The sequence below is a fragment of the Chrysemys picta genome, chromosome 9 (genome assembly GCF_011386835.1).
Source record: "Chrysemys picta bellii isolate R12L10 chromosome 9, ASM1138683v2, whole genome shotgun sequence".
Lineage (NCBI taxonomy): Eukaryota > Metazoa > Chordata > Testudines > Emydidae > Chrysemys > Chrysemys picta.
This window is the reverse complement of record NC_088799.1, coordinates 31,016,699-31,030,449: the sequence shown is the minus strand read 5'-3', so window position 1 is coordinate 31,030,449 and position 13,751 is coordinate 31,016,699. Positions and strand designations below refer to the sequence as shown.

The 13,751-nt window shown below is 40.5% G+C and overlaps 1 long non-coding RNA gene across 1 annotated transcript in view; it reads right to left on the bottom strand.

The window, feature by feature from the left end:
* Positions 1-12,371, bottom strand: part of LOC101948420 (uncharacterized) — a 102,437-nt gene extending 90,066 nt beyond the window's left edge. The window contains exon 1 of the long non-coding RNA XR_010590638.1: positions 12,267-12,371. This is a non-coding gene — a long non-coding RNA (uncharacterized LOC101948420). The remainder of the gene's footprint in view (positions 1-12,266) is intronic.
* Positions 12,372-13,751: the final 1,380 nt, after the last annotated feature.

The following is a 13,751-nucleotide window of genomic DNA, read 5'->3' as shown; positions in this document are numbered from 1 at the left end:
AATCAGGAGTAAGTCTACTGAAGTCAAACTTCAGCGTAAAACTGGTTCACACAGGATGAGAATAAGGTCCCATTTGTATCATTTTACCCTGTTATCTGGTGTAATCTTGCTTTTGGGCTTTCAGTGTTAGCATTCTTGGGTTTCGATAACAATCCCATCTGTTTTAGGAACTATTTCACACTTCAAGTGCAAATAAGTAGAACTGGTTGGGAATTTTTCAACAAAACATTTTTAGTTGGGGAAAATGCCAACATGCTGAAACTGAAACTTTTTGCAGAAACCAAGTTTAATATAAACGTCTGTTGGGAAGACTTTTCATGCCAGGATGGAATTTCTGGTCAGAGAGATCTACCCAACCCACAATAACCATATTTTGCAAAATGTAATTTTTGTTCAGCCAGCCCTACAAATGAGGTTGATTCTCTTCTGTTTGTGGTACAGTGAGATTTTAGCAAATGCAAAAATATAAATATAAACATAGCTTTTTACTGTATAACAATTTGGTCACATGAATAGATAGGGCTGTCAATTAATCACAGTTAACTCATGCAATTAACTCAAAAAAACTAATCGCACTCTTAATCACACTGTTAAATAATACCAATTGAAATTTATTATTTTTTGGATGTTTTTCTACATTTTCAAATACTGATTTCAATTACAATACAGAATACAAAGTGTACAGTGCTCACTTTATATTTTTATTACAAATATTTCCCCTGTAAAAATGATAAAGAAATAGTATTTTTCAATTCACCTCAGACAAATACTGTAGTGGATCTCTTTATCGTGATTGTGCAACTTACAAATGTAGATTTTTTTTGTTACATAACTGCACTCAAAAACAAAACAATATAAAAACTTTAGAGCCTACAAGTCCACTCAGTCCTACTTCTTGTTCAGCCAATCGCTAAGACAAACAAGTTTGTTTATATTTACGGGACATAAATGCTGCCAGCTTCTTACTTACAATGTCACATGAAAGTGAGAACAAGCGTTCGCATAGCACTTTTGTAGCCAGCATTGCAAGATATTTATGTGCCAGATATGTTAAACATTCGTGTGCCCCTTCATGCTTCAGCCACCATTCCAGAGGACATGCTTCTATGCTGCTGAGGCTTATTAAAAAAAAAATGTGTTAATGAAATCTGTGACTGAACTTGGGGGAGACTTGTATGTCTCCTGCTCTGTTTTACCCACATTCTGCCATATATTTCATGTTATAGCAATCTTGGATGATGACCCAGCATATGTAGTTCATTTTAAGAACACTTTAGCTGCAGATTTGACAAAACACAAAGAAGGTACCAATGTGAGATTTCTAAAGATAACTATAGCACTCGACCCAAGGTTTAGGAATCTGAAGTGCCTTCCAAAATCTGAGAGGGACGAGGTGTGAAGCATGTTTTCAGAAGTCTTAAAAGAGCAACACTCCGATGCGGAAACTACAGTACTGAACCACCAAAAAAGAAAATCAACCTTGTGCGGGTGGCATCTGACTCAGATGATGAAAATGAATATGCGTTGGTCTGCACTGCTTTGGATTGTTATTGAGCAGAACCCATCATTGGCATGGACGCATGTCCTCTGGAATGGTGGTTGAAGCATGAAGGGACATATGAATCTTTAGCACGTCTGGCATGTAAATATCTTGCGATGCCAGCTACAACAGTGCCATGCAAACACCTGTTGTCACATTTAGGTGACATTGTAAACAAGAAGCAGGCAGCATTATCTCCTGCAAATGTAAACAAACTTGTTTGTCTGAGTGATTGGCTGAACAAGAAGTAGGACTGAATGGACTTGTAAGCTCTAAAGTTTTACAATGTTTTATTTTTGAGTGCAGTTTTTTTTTTCCACAAAATTCTGCATTTGTAAATTCAACTTTACCATGAAAGAGATTGCTCTACATTATTTGTATTAGGTTAGTTGAACAATACTATTTCTTTTGTTTTTTACTGTGGAAATATTTAAACAAAAATAATAATATAAAGTGAGCACTGTACACTTTGTATTCTGTGTGGTAATTGAAATCAATATATTTGAAAATGTAGAAAACATCCAAAAATATTTAAATAGATGGTATTCTATTATTCTTTAACAATGCGATTAATCATGATTAATTTTTTCAATCGCTTGACAGCCCTAGTATACGAGTAGATGGTGCAGACCATAAATAAAATATAGTATCATATTTTACACTTTTAATGACTTTTAGTATTTCTGAAAAGTGACTTATTAAAGGTTTGGAAGAGAAAGTCATCTGTTTACCCACAGAACAGGTAAAATATAGAAACATGGACTTTTCTATACTCTTGCCAATTCACCTCAACTCTGATGTGGAATAATTACATAGAAGAGCAAAAACAAGAAATTGGGCCTCTAATCTCTCTGCTGTGACTTGTTAACATATGTTTTAATTAGTGCCAGTTGGATGATTCTGTTGGGGTAGATGCCTGTCTGCAGGCATTCCCCATTACTGACGGAGGTAGTAACTTTTGGCCACCTATTAGCCTGGGCCAGTTATGAACTGGTGACCCAAAGATCAATGACAGATTTCTGGGAAAAGAAGCTTTTACTTCTGAAATACTTAACCATCACTTTAAAGGAAAGATTGTTGGCAGCTGGTACCATTAACACTTTCTCCATTACTGAACCCTATGAACCTTACAGAAAAGGAAGCTTATTAGAGCACATGAGACTACAAAAATGCTTGGGAATATATAGGCACCAGGTGGGTGAGGTGATATCTTTTATTGGTCCAACTTTTGTTGGCGAGAGAGAGAAAAGATATTGCCTCACCCACCTTGTCTCTCTAATATTCTGGGACTGACATGGTTACAACACACTGCATACAGCAATGAGAATATATGGCTTAAAATAAACTCTAACCTTAGGGACCTGAAGTATTTAGAGGATAGAGTAGAAAGATATTGTTTCCTCATTTAAAAAGAGAGGAAGAGACTGTTAGATTGGAAACTAACAGAGAAAAGATTTAAAGCATTGAAAAGGACTAATTTCTTAAATTCTAAATGGGCAACGAGCAATTTCTATTGACTAAAACAATCTCACAAGTACAAGCCTTAACTTTGGAGGCAATTCTTTGTATGCTCATCTAACAGTAGCCCTTAAATTGTTTGTTCAACATAATACTTAATATAAAAAATTTCATTTGATCATCAGAAAATAAATTTCTGATGAGCCTCCCTCTTATCAGTAATGCTCTCTCATTAGTTGAGATGCAGTAGAGTATCTCATTGCTTCTACAAGGTAGAGTATACATATGCTATTAAACAGATTTCATAAGACTTAAATGTAGACTTTATCTAGGATGACCAGACAGCAAATGTGAAAAATCGGGATGGGGGTGGGGGTAATAGGAGCCTATATAAGAAAAAGACTCAGAAATTGGGACTGTCCCTATAAAATCGGGACATCTGATCACCCTAACTATCTGTCTCAGTCACAGCAATTAGGAAATGAAGTACTTGTCTGAAGTTTCAGGAACCATGAGTCCCATAACCAAATTGTTGCAAGAGATTTGGAGGAGATTTGTTCCTTTGACAGCTAATTTGTTCATGAGCAATATTTATAAAGACCCAAGAGTTCAGCATATTTTACAAACTATGTGCCTGATAGGGGCTGCGCAGGCAACACCTTACGCCACTGGAGTTCTTAAAAGTTAGTGGGGCTTGGTACAGCAGTTAGCCTTCTCTAATGGGTTTTTGGGATCAGGGCCTATACATTAGAACATCAGAGTTATTAACACCAGAGTTACAAACTGATCAGTCAACCACACACCTTCTGTGGAACTGGAAGTACTCACTCAGGTGGCAACAAAGACAAAAAATCCAAAACACAAACAGCACTGTTAAACATAAACTATTTAAAAAAAAAAAGTCAATCCTTTTTTAAAATGAAAGTGCAAAAACAATTCCCTTACCTTTTTAAAACTAAGATGGTTAAAAGCAGCATTTTTTTTTCTGCATAGTAAAGTTTCAAAGTTGTATTAAGTAAATGCTCAGTTGTAACCTTTTGAAAGAACAACCATAACATTTTGTTCAAAGTTACAAACAACCTCCGAGATATTTGTAACAGAGTGAGTTTCTACTGTAATTATGTATAGCAGTGGTTCTCAAAGCCGGTCCGCCACTTGTTCAGGGAAAGCCCCTGGCGGGTTGGGCCGGTTTGTTTACCTGCCGCGTCCGCAGGTTCGGCTGATCGTGGCTCCCACTGGCCGCGGTTCGCCGCTCCAGGCCAATGGGGGCTGCGGAAAGGCGGCCCGCATATCCCTTGGCCCGTGTCACGTCCCGCAGCCCCCATTGGCCTGGAGCGGCGAACCGTGGCCAGTGGGAGCCGCGATTGGTCGAACCTGTGGACGCGGCAGGTAAACAAACCGGCCCGGATCGCCAGGGGCTTTCCCTGAACAAGCGGCGGACCGGCTTTGAGAAGCACTGCCCTAGAAGGGTGTTTTGCATTCTAAAAGATACATAATTTACATTAATGTAGTCCACAAGAAACATGAGGTACATCTTAGAGTGCTCCAGCAAGGTCTACATGGGGTAGTTAGAGCACAGCCCATTAGTGACCTCTGCAGATACAGTTATGCTGCTATAGTTGTGGCAGCAAAGCCCCCTAATGGAGACACAGCATATGTCAGCAGAAAGAGTTCTGGCATCGCTACACCACTTCCCCCAATGACTCTGTTATGCTGGAAAAAACCCACTCTTCTGTTGGTATAGTCACATCTATCTAGGGTTTTTGCAAGCATAGCTGTGTCAGCTAGGGGGTGTGGGTTTTTTCATACTACTAGCCAACGTAACTCTGCCAGCAAGACTTGTAGTGTAGGCCAAGTCTAAGTGAAACTTGATGGTTTTGTTTGAGTCTTACTTTGAAATCTTTGATTTGTTCAAAGCGAACAAAGGAAAGACACATACCCCTGAATCAGAAAAAGTAGATGTGCATGAACCCTTGCAAACCCAAATTGCTGTGTTTCTCACAGTTCTAGATAATGCCTCTCTTGCTAAAAGCATTGTGGGATTTTTCAACAACATTGGTGGTCAACTCTTCATCCAAAAGGTGGCATCTCTCACAGTATTGTGATCCCATGCAACCTCCTGTGGCATTGGTTTAGTACTGACTCAGAGGAATGCACCTGCTAAATCAACAAGGCTAAATCCTGCAGCAGGCAGGTATTTCTAGGAGGTCTCTCTGCCACATACTAACAAGTCCTGGCACTGCTTTGTTTTATGAGATCTGATGAGATAACAGCATGAGCTGATACGGCTGCTGTGTGTAGATGACACTGTATATTAATCAAACTGAAGTTTACAATTCTTGATTTGTTCATTTAAAAAAACAACAACAACAAAACTGTCTTACAAAAATACGATCTGTCTCTAGAATTCAGTTATACCAAATCCGGTAAGTTTATACCTTTATAGAATGTGTCAATTCAGCCATGACATCCATCATTGCAGAAATGCTGCTACAGACATCACAGATGACATTTTCTTTAGAGCTCCACTACAGCTGAAAAAGCACCAATACCTATTCGGAGACTGATTTAGAGTTAACAGGGGGACAATTTTACTACACTACAGTACATAAACACTCTGTACTGTCAACATTTTATAACTGGTCACAACACTTGTAAATATATTTTATTGAATCAGTGTGTAATGCTGTTAAATGCAGATAAAGGCAGGAGAAGATCAGTATTACTTTGTTTATTTTGTCATTTTAAAGTGATTTGGGATAAGCCTGTTAGGCTATTAAGAACCAAGAGTTATAATTAGCTTTCAGTTACAGTGATGTAAATTGCAGTTCAGTGTCTTTGGTAGAGTTTTATTGCACACTTGTTCTACGATTGCCACCGGGCCTGATTCTGATCATGCTTGCACTCCAGAGTAAGTCCACTGAAGTTAAACCAGATTAAATGTGATCAGAATCAAGCCCCTGGTACTAAAAAGATCTGTTTAATTTCATTGTGCATTCTTATGCTTTTCTGTATCTTATTGAACAAGAGAACATTACTTCTGGATTAAAGAAAATATTCTTAAATAATACTTTTAGGCTGATGCTGTCCTTGCTCATGCAAAAAATCCCATGTGGCTTGGAAGTAATGGGTGCTTTATCTGGAAAAGCTTTGTGGTTATATTTTATATAATAAAGTCTTAAGTGGATTTTTTAACCAGTGTTAATCTTGCTATTTCTTGCAACTGTCAAACCTGTGACATACAGCTGATAAAGTGTAACAGTTGATTAAATCCATTTGATATTTTGCCCCATAATTTTAATTTTATATAAAATTAGCAATCATAGATAAGAAAGTAAGTTAAAGGGTAAACTTAAGACAAATAGGAACAAAGGGGCAGGGAGGAGAAAAAACAACCCCACCCAAAGATAAATGAACTAATGCAGATGGGTGAATTCCAGTGTATATTACAGCTCTCCAGCCCCAACTGTTAATTTAAAAAAGAAACAGGGTGGGGGAAAGAGGAGTCTCTGCATGCTTTTATTTTTCCCTGAATATCCCAGTTTCAGTTATTTTAGTTCTCTCCAGAATCATTTGCTGCACTATCATAAGGTATTGTAGCTCTTTGCTCATTGCCTTTGCATCAGCAACTGCTATGCAACTCCAACCTTGTCCTGCTTGCAGATACTGGAAGCTTTTTTTCCTTGTCAGTATCTATTCTTCTACTAAATGAACGCACCTTAATGTTTAGGGTAGTTGCATAAGGGCACTTAAGGAAAATTGCTTAATTTTTCTGTGTGAGAGAACATGAGACTAGGGCTCTGACCTGCTCCCTTGAAATCAATGACAAATCTCCAATGGGCCACATCTTTGGGGCTGACTTTCTTGCACCTGGCACAGCTCAGAAGGGCTCTGTGTAAAGGTAGCTGAAAGCCACTTCTACCTGGTGCAACTTGAGCAGCTCCAGGGCTGCTCTAAATCCCACCAGATGCCAGTTGTCCATAAGGACTGTCCGACAGCAGCCGAGGATCCCTGGAATGTAATGGTACTCTCACAATGCCTCCTTTTTCCTAGTCTTGCCCTCTATGCTGGGGGCTAGGAAGGACAGTGGCACAGGAGCTGCTACAACAGCGCCCAAGGACTCTCTTATTCCAGGAAAACTCTTAGCCAGATTCATCAGCTTGATGGCTTCTTTGTACTGGGAGCAGTGAAAAATGGACAAAGTGGGACCAAGATTTGGCCCCTGTGGCTTCAAAAGGAGCAGGCACAGGCCTTTGAGTGCCGGCCTTGCTCTCAGTGTGGAAAGATGGTGGTGTCTGTGGCAAAGACAAATTATTATGGGATTGATTTTTTTATATATACATTAATGAGCAGGTATTGACAGAGCCTGCCCCACTGACTCCAGGGGGACTACTCATGTGAGTAGCTGCTTACTAGTATGAGTAGAGGGTTCAAAATCTAGCCAAGTGTCTGTTTGCCAAATCATAGATAACTTACATCTAACTTCGTGATCTTTCCAATCTCTCCAAGTGCACCCCTTTAGGAGTTCAGCTTCTTGCAGTTCGCTCTCGCATGATTCTTCCACTTGTAGATTGGGATCCAGGAACGCTGGCCTGTATACCAGTAGTTTACTATCCTGCAGATGCAAATGAATTTGGGGCACTTGCATTTCCTCCCCTTGGGAACTTGCAACCTGTGAGATATTGACTGATAGCCTGCTTAAAACAATGTGTTTTATTTAGGAGTTGGAACAAAGCACTGGAGAAAAAAAGGATTTTTAAAACTGCCTATGCACGTATTTCTTATGTTTGACTACAAGCTAAGCTATAATTTTGCCTTAAATTATAGGAACACAACTGCCCCAATTTACAGTCTCCTAGCACAGCCTAGATTCCTGCTGTGGCTGCGTGACTCTCAATCTGGTTCTCTCAGGTTATGTCTACACATAAAATGCTACAGCGGTGCAGCTGCACTGCTGTACTGCTTCAGTGGACACTACCTATGCTGATGGAGGAGTTCTCCCATTGGCATAGGTAATTCATTCCCCCAAGAGATGGTAGCTAAGTTGACAGAAGAATTCTTCCTAGCACAGTCTACACAGTGGGAGTTAGGTTGGTATATCTATCTTTCAGGGGTGTGGATTTTCCACACTGCTGAAAGACTTAGATATGCCACTGTAAGTTCCCAGTGCAGAGCAGTCCTCAGTCTGATCTACCCTTTTAAACTGGTTTCAGTGATCCCCCAAGAAGCATGGGCTAGAGCCATTAAGGTTACTTCCCCTGGCATTGTCCCTTAACAATCCTTAATTTTAAACTATTAGACAACTATTAGAAAAGGCCTACTCCCTCTCTGAAAGTTTTACTTTCCAGTGTAGCTGCAGAAACTTCTGCATCATTATTTCATATCTGCCTGTTATGTGTCCCTGCATCAGCAATGCAACCTCTACTAAGGTATATCTTTGTTGTCGTTAACTGGGGTGATCGGTACCTGGGTTCAGCTGAGCCTAAGTGTGAGCAGACACTCTGTAAAGCCAATTTTTCCTCACTGGTGCTGCACTCATCCATGTGCATTGGTAGGACTTCTAGGGGCACATCCATGTGTCAGGTTCAGAGCAGGGTAAAACCAGGGCCGGCGCTTCCATTAGGTGACCCTAGGTGGTCACCTAGGGCAGCAGGATTTGGGGGGTGGCATTTTGCCGCCCTCGGTGGAAATTCGGCGGCGGGGGGGTCCTTCCGCTCTGGATTTTGAGCAGAAATTCGGTGGCGGGTCCCGGAGCGAGTGAAGGACCCGCCGCCGAAGTGCCCTGAAGACACGGAGCAGAAGGACCCCCGCCACCGAAGACCCTAGACCCACTGAATGCTCAGAGGAGGAGCGCTGCCACCTAGGGCAGCAAAAACCCTGGCGCTGCTCCTGGATAAAACTCAAAGCTGAAAGTAGCGGAGAAGTTCATAGTCGAGTTCCAGGCTGGGGTCGATACCAAGGATCAGAGTCTGCCTCCTGACCCACTCCTGAAATTGGACTCCATGTCCAAATTAAGCCAAGGTCGAAGCCTGGAGTATTAGCAGGAATGGTTATGGCAGCTACAGGAGATCCACATTCTTGCCTAGACACTTTTTGGAATGCCCCTTGGGTTTAAATATGGTGGGGATCCAATCAGGAGCCTTGAGGCTGGACTTCCTGTAGTCTGTCCACAAAGGGTCATGGATAGTGGAGTGTGAGCTACTTACAGCTGCCACTGGGTGGAGTTATGGAGCGGTTTGATGCCTGGCAGCTCTGCAGGCCAGGTTTGAAACCCATTGAATCTTGCACAATGGTTCTTAGTGCTGCAATAAATTGAGTTGCTCTATGATTCTTCCCTAGTGATTTGTGAGAGAACTTGTCTGTCTGGGCTCACAGAGGGAATTGTGGGAAGGCATTGGAGAACTAGAAGTACTTGAGTGATTTATTCTGACTGTAAAGTGGGTAGGGTACCAGCCTGAGTGAAAGCAGTACTTAATCTTTAGCCTACTGCCCCAGCCAGGCCTGCTAGTTCAGGTTAAAAAAACCACCATGCTCAGGTCAGTTCTTTGTGAACAGAAGGAAGGTTAGAGCCCAGGTCAACTGTACAGTGAAGACATACTGTTAGACTTACAAATCAACAGGGGCCATGGCCAAATCCAAATCATATGGAAGATAGCTTCTGCCTATTTAGGGGATTCACTGATTGTTATTTCTACTTCTCCAGTGGATAATCTGTGTGTGCTCTTTCTGACATTAATATATATTCCATGTCATAGTGGGAGAAAGGCATGGCTCATCAACTCCTACAGTATTACTCGTAGGAGGAGGGTTTCTTTGCACAGACTGAATCAAAATCAAGGGAGAGTAGTTAATGTCACTGCTGCTAATTTTGCCACTTACTACATCTAATATTGATGTACTGTACCTGTTGCCATTAGCCCGTAAGCCATCTTCTTTTACACATAACATAAAAGAAGCATAAAAAACGGCTCTTGTTTTTTATTGCCTCCCGTGCCTTTCTTGAAATCCTGTAAACCTGTTCTAGCTTCTCCATTTTGTTTGAGTGCTTTTGTAGAATTCTTCATAAATAACAAGTCCTCACATCCAGCCTATATCTAAATCTTGCTGATTCTTTCAGCCTAGCAACTCTAAGATATGTCCTTTCCTATCCATGCACGTAACTAAAACTCTCATCCAATCTCTCATCATCCAGTGTCTTGATTTACTGCATCATCCTTCTCCCTGGCCTTGACAAATACAATCTTGCCTCCCTCATTCATTCAGAATGCTGCTGCGAAAATCCTTTACCTAGATGTTGCTTTGACTCTGTCACCTTTTTCTCTTTGAATCCCTCCACTGACTACCCCTTCTCTATGACATCTGCCATAAGCTGCTTGTATTTACTTTCAAGGTCCTTCATAGTCTGTCTCCATACTGCCAAGCTGTCTTGCTCTCAAGCTGTCTGCTCACCTGCAATCGGACCATGATGCCAGCCTCCACTGCCCAATTGTTAAATCTTCACACAAAATTTGTGCATTCTCCAGAGTTGTCCCACACCCTTAAACATCCACAAATCTACCTCATCATCCCTCAGATCCCTCCCCAAAACTCCTTTGCCATGATGCCTACAAAAAATGACATTTACTGCTAGTGCGCTAAGACCCCTGCCTATCATTGTCTCATTGTTTACTTTTACACCCCTGTTTGTCTCTTACGATCTGTTGCCTCTTGTCTTATGCTTGGACTGTAAGCTCCCTGGGGCAGGGCCCATCTTTGTTCTGTGTTTGTAGCACAATGTGTCCTGTTCCATGACCCTGGTTCTAGGCACAATGGTAATAGAAATAGTAGCAGATGATAAAACTCTGAATGCCGGAGTCCTTTCTTTATCATTTGGATAGGTGCGTTGTCTTACAAATCTTTTCTTATCAAAATTGCTTTTCTCCCCTATATTACATGGAATAAATATACTTTGCAATCTTCCTTTGATCAGTTATGTTTGAGGTGTGATACACACCCTCCTAAGTGTGGCATTTGAGCATCTGTGTGAAATTATTTATTATTTTAAGGTCCTTTACAGACAGCGATTTAAGAAAATGATCTATTGTGCCTTACAAACCAGACACCATATCACAGAAACATTCCTTTAAACAGTGTCAATATTTCACTGTCGGACTTTCTAACACCAAAAGGACTGTTACACTGGATGGCTAATAATGCAATAAATTCAACCAGGAGCTTGTTACAGTTAATAAGCTGTAAAGGGCAAAGGTATTTGGACAATGTACATTAAATTAGACCTGTATCAATTACTAACTGTGTAAGTTATTTCTTCTATTGTCCTTTGTAGAAATGTCATTTTCCTGAAGAAATAGAGGTCATTCTATTTACTACATGTTTAATTTTTACAGCCACTGACTTCTTTGTGAATAAATAACAGGCCTAGTTCAGAAGACAAGCATCAACTCAGAACAATTATCAAAGACATTAGGAGACAATGCTAATGTATTTCATGCTTCAAAAGCTACAGCTGCCAGAAATTCACAGCAATCAATCAACACTCTTTTCTGCTGTTTTTCATATATTAACACAACGGGGGTAATAATTTAGAGCCTGACGCTCTCCCCCCAAACACCACCGAAGATAAAATTTCTGGGTATATTAAGTGAATGTTCCTTGGAGACCATTTGACATATAGGTAACATTCCTAAAGACAAACAGTGTTTTATTCCTTTTTTTGTATAATGCTCAAAAAACCCCCGAAAAACAAACCAAACCCTATTTCAGACAATGAACACATTTCATTGCATTTGAATAGAAATCTCTTTTCCTGCCATTGTAATCTGCAACTCGTAGTTAGAAAACTGCACAGTCAAGTTGAAATGGATAAAGCCTTTGCCTTTCACAGCCTGTCAGGTCTTCCCTGGATTCTTACATAAAATAAGTTTGGTCGCAGTGCATCTCTTGTGGAAAATAGTCCATACTAGGAAACCATCTCAATTTACTGGAATAAATGGCTTTATGGTCTGGGTCAGAAAAGGCTTCGGTAAAGTCTAGCATATAGAGTGAATTATTTCTAAACCCCCAAAGCCAGGTCAAGGTTTATACCACAGATGGGGACATTTGTATTGTAACATTTTGCAATGTATGCTGTCTTCATTTAAAAGACTTCAGTCTCCAATCTTATCTTTTCCTTGACCTTCACTGAGAATAGACTAATAAAAACTATTTTTATAAGCAACATAAAGCTTGCACAGGCATAGATGCTGCAACCATAACAACAAAAGATTACCTGTGAATTTATGAAGAGGGGATGCTGCTTCTTATAGTAATGAATCTCTCTTCTGTTAATAAGCGATATTGGCTGTGCCCTGGGAATGCAGAGGCAATGTTATTGTTATGCTCTCAGCAAGAGCTAATTATACACTTTGTCACTGAGCTCTGTTTTCTGTGGGGTTGTTTTTATCTGCTCCAAAAAGGAGCCTGTCTAAAACTACAAATGAAATTACAATGTATTTTTGTACTTTTTCTTGCCTTGTTCTTCCTCCCATAAAATATTGTATTTTCAGGTTCCTTGAGCTCACTTCAGAATGAGACACTCAGCTTCTAGTAGAAAAGAAAACCCTCATCTTGTGTGCTAGAAGAAAACAAAAGTGACCCTGAGCAGTTTACCACCCCCTCAACCTCATAGTCAGCCTGCAAGGAGTGTTAAGTTGCCTAAAGCCATTACCCTCTAAGGTATTTCCCATCCATTTGCATGGGGATGAAGGGAGGAGTAGAGGAAGATCAGGCTGGGCTAATCTGACACCCCTCTCATGCAGGCATGGGAAATGGCAGATGCCTAACAATGGGCTGAAGTGGACCTGAGACATCTGTAGAGACTGATAGCTTATAGTGAAGTTCTGTTCTGAAAAGTGATGTTGTAAATATGGCAAAGGGGAGTCCATGGTTATTGTCTCATCGATTTTTAGGCCAGAAGGGATCATTGTATCACGTAGTCTGATCTCCTATATAACATTGACTCCAGATCAGATTTGCTGAGTTAAAACAAACAAACAAAAAAACCACCTTAAGAGAGTTTAGTTGACTGCCACCTCAACAGAAACTTACTGTGTGATCTGAAAGTCAGTTTATGCTATTCATACTCTTCATTTCACCACTAGTACCAAGAGTTCTATCATTGGAACTTACTGCTTTTAATGATGCATGAGCCAGGAAATAATCCAGCTCACTTCCCCATAGTTTCATTAGCTCTTCAGAAGTAACAGGAGTAAAAAGTCATTTTTATTTTTTAATAAAAGCAACAGCGCTCACTCAGACTATATGGAGGGAGCAGATCTGCCCAATAAGATAACACATTGTTATTGTCACTTCCCTCTTACAAGGAAAGCCCTTCTATCTGCTTGTTTCCTCCCAATCCTCTCCCAGCTTCCTCTTTACTCTTGAGGATCAAATTAAGACAAGACCTGCTGCAACTAATTCATTTATTCATTCATATGTCTCATATTCCAGTACACAATGAACTCTGGATGTCCTCATTTAGGGCAAAGCCCAAAACAGAGTCACATGCCAGATGGCTGAATACCATGATAGGATCCTCAGCAGCTGGAATATTTTTGATCTTAAAGCTTCTAGGTGCTCCAGTGCTGTTTTGTTCATGGATCACCCTATTAGTTCTTTGAAAGTGTCTGGTTCACTGCTCCCAAGACCTGCAGACACCACTCAAGACTGCCACCTTAGACTGGCTCTGTAGACAGACCTGGAATTTGACCGTTTT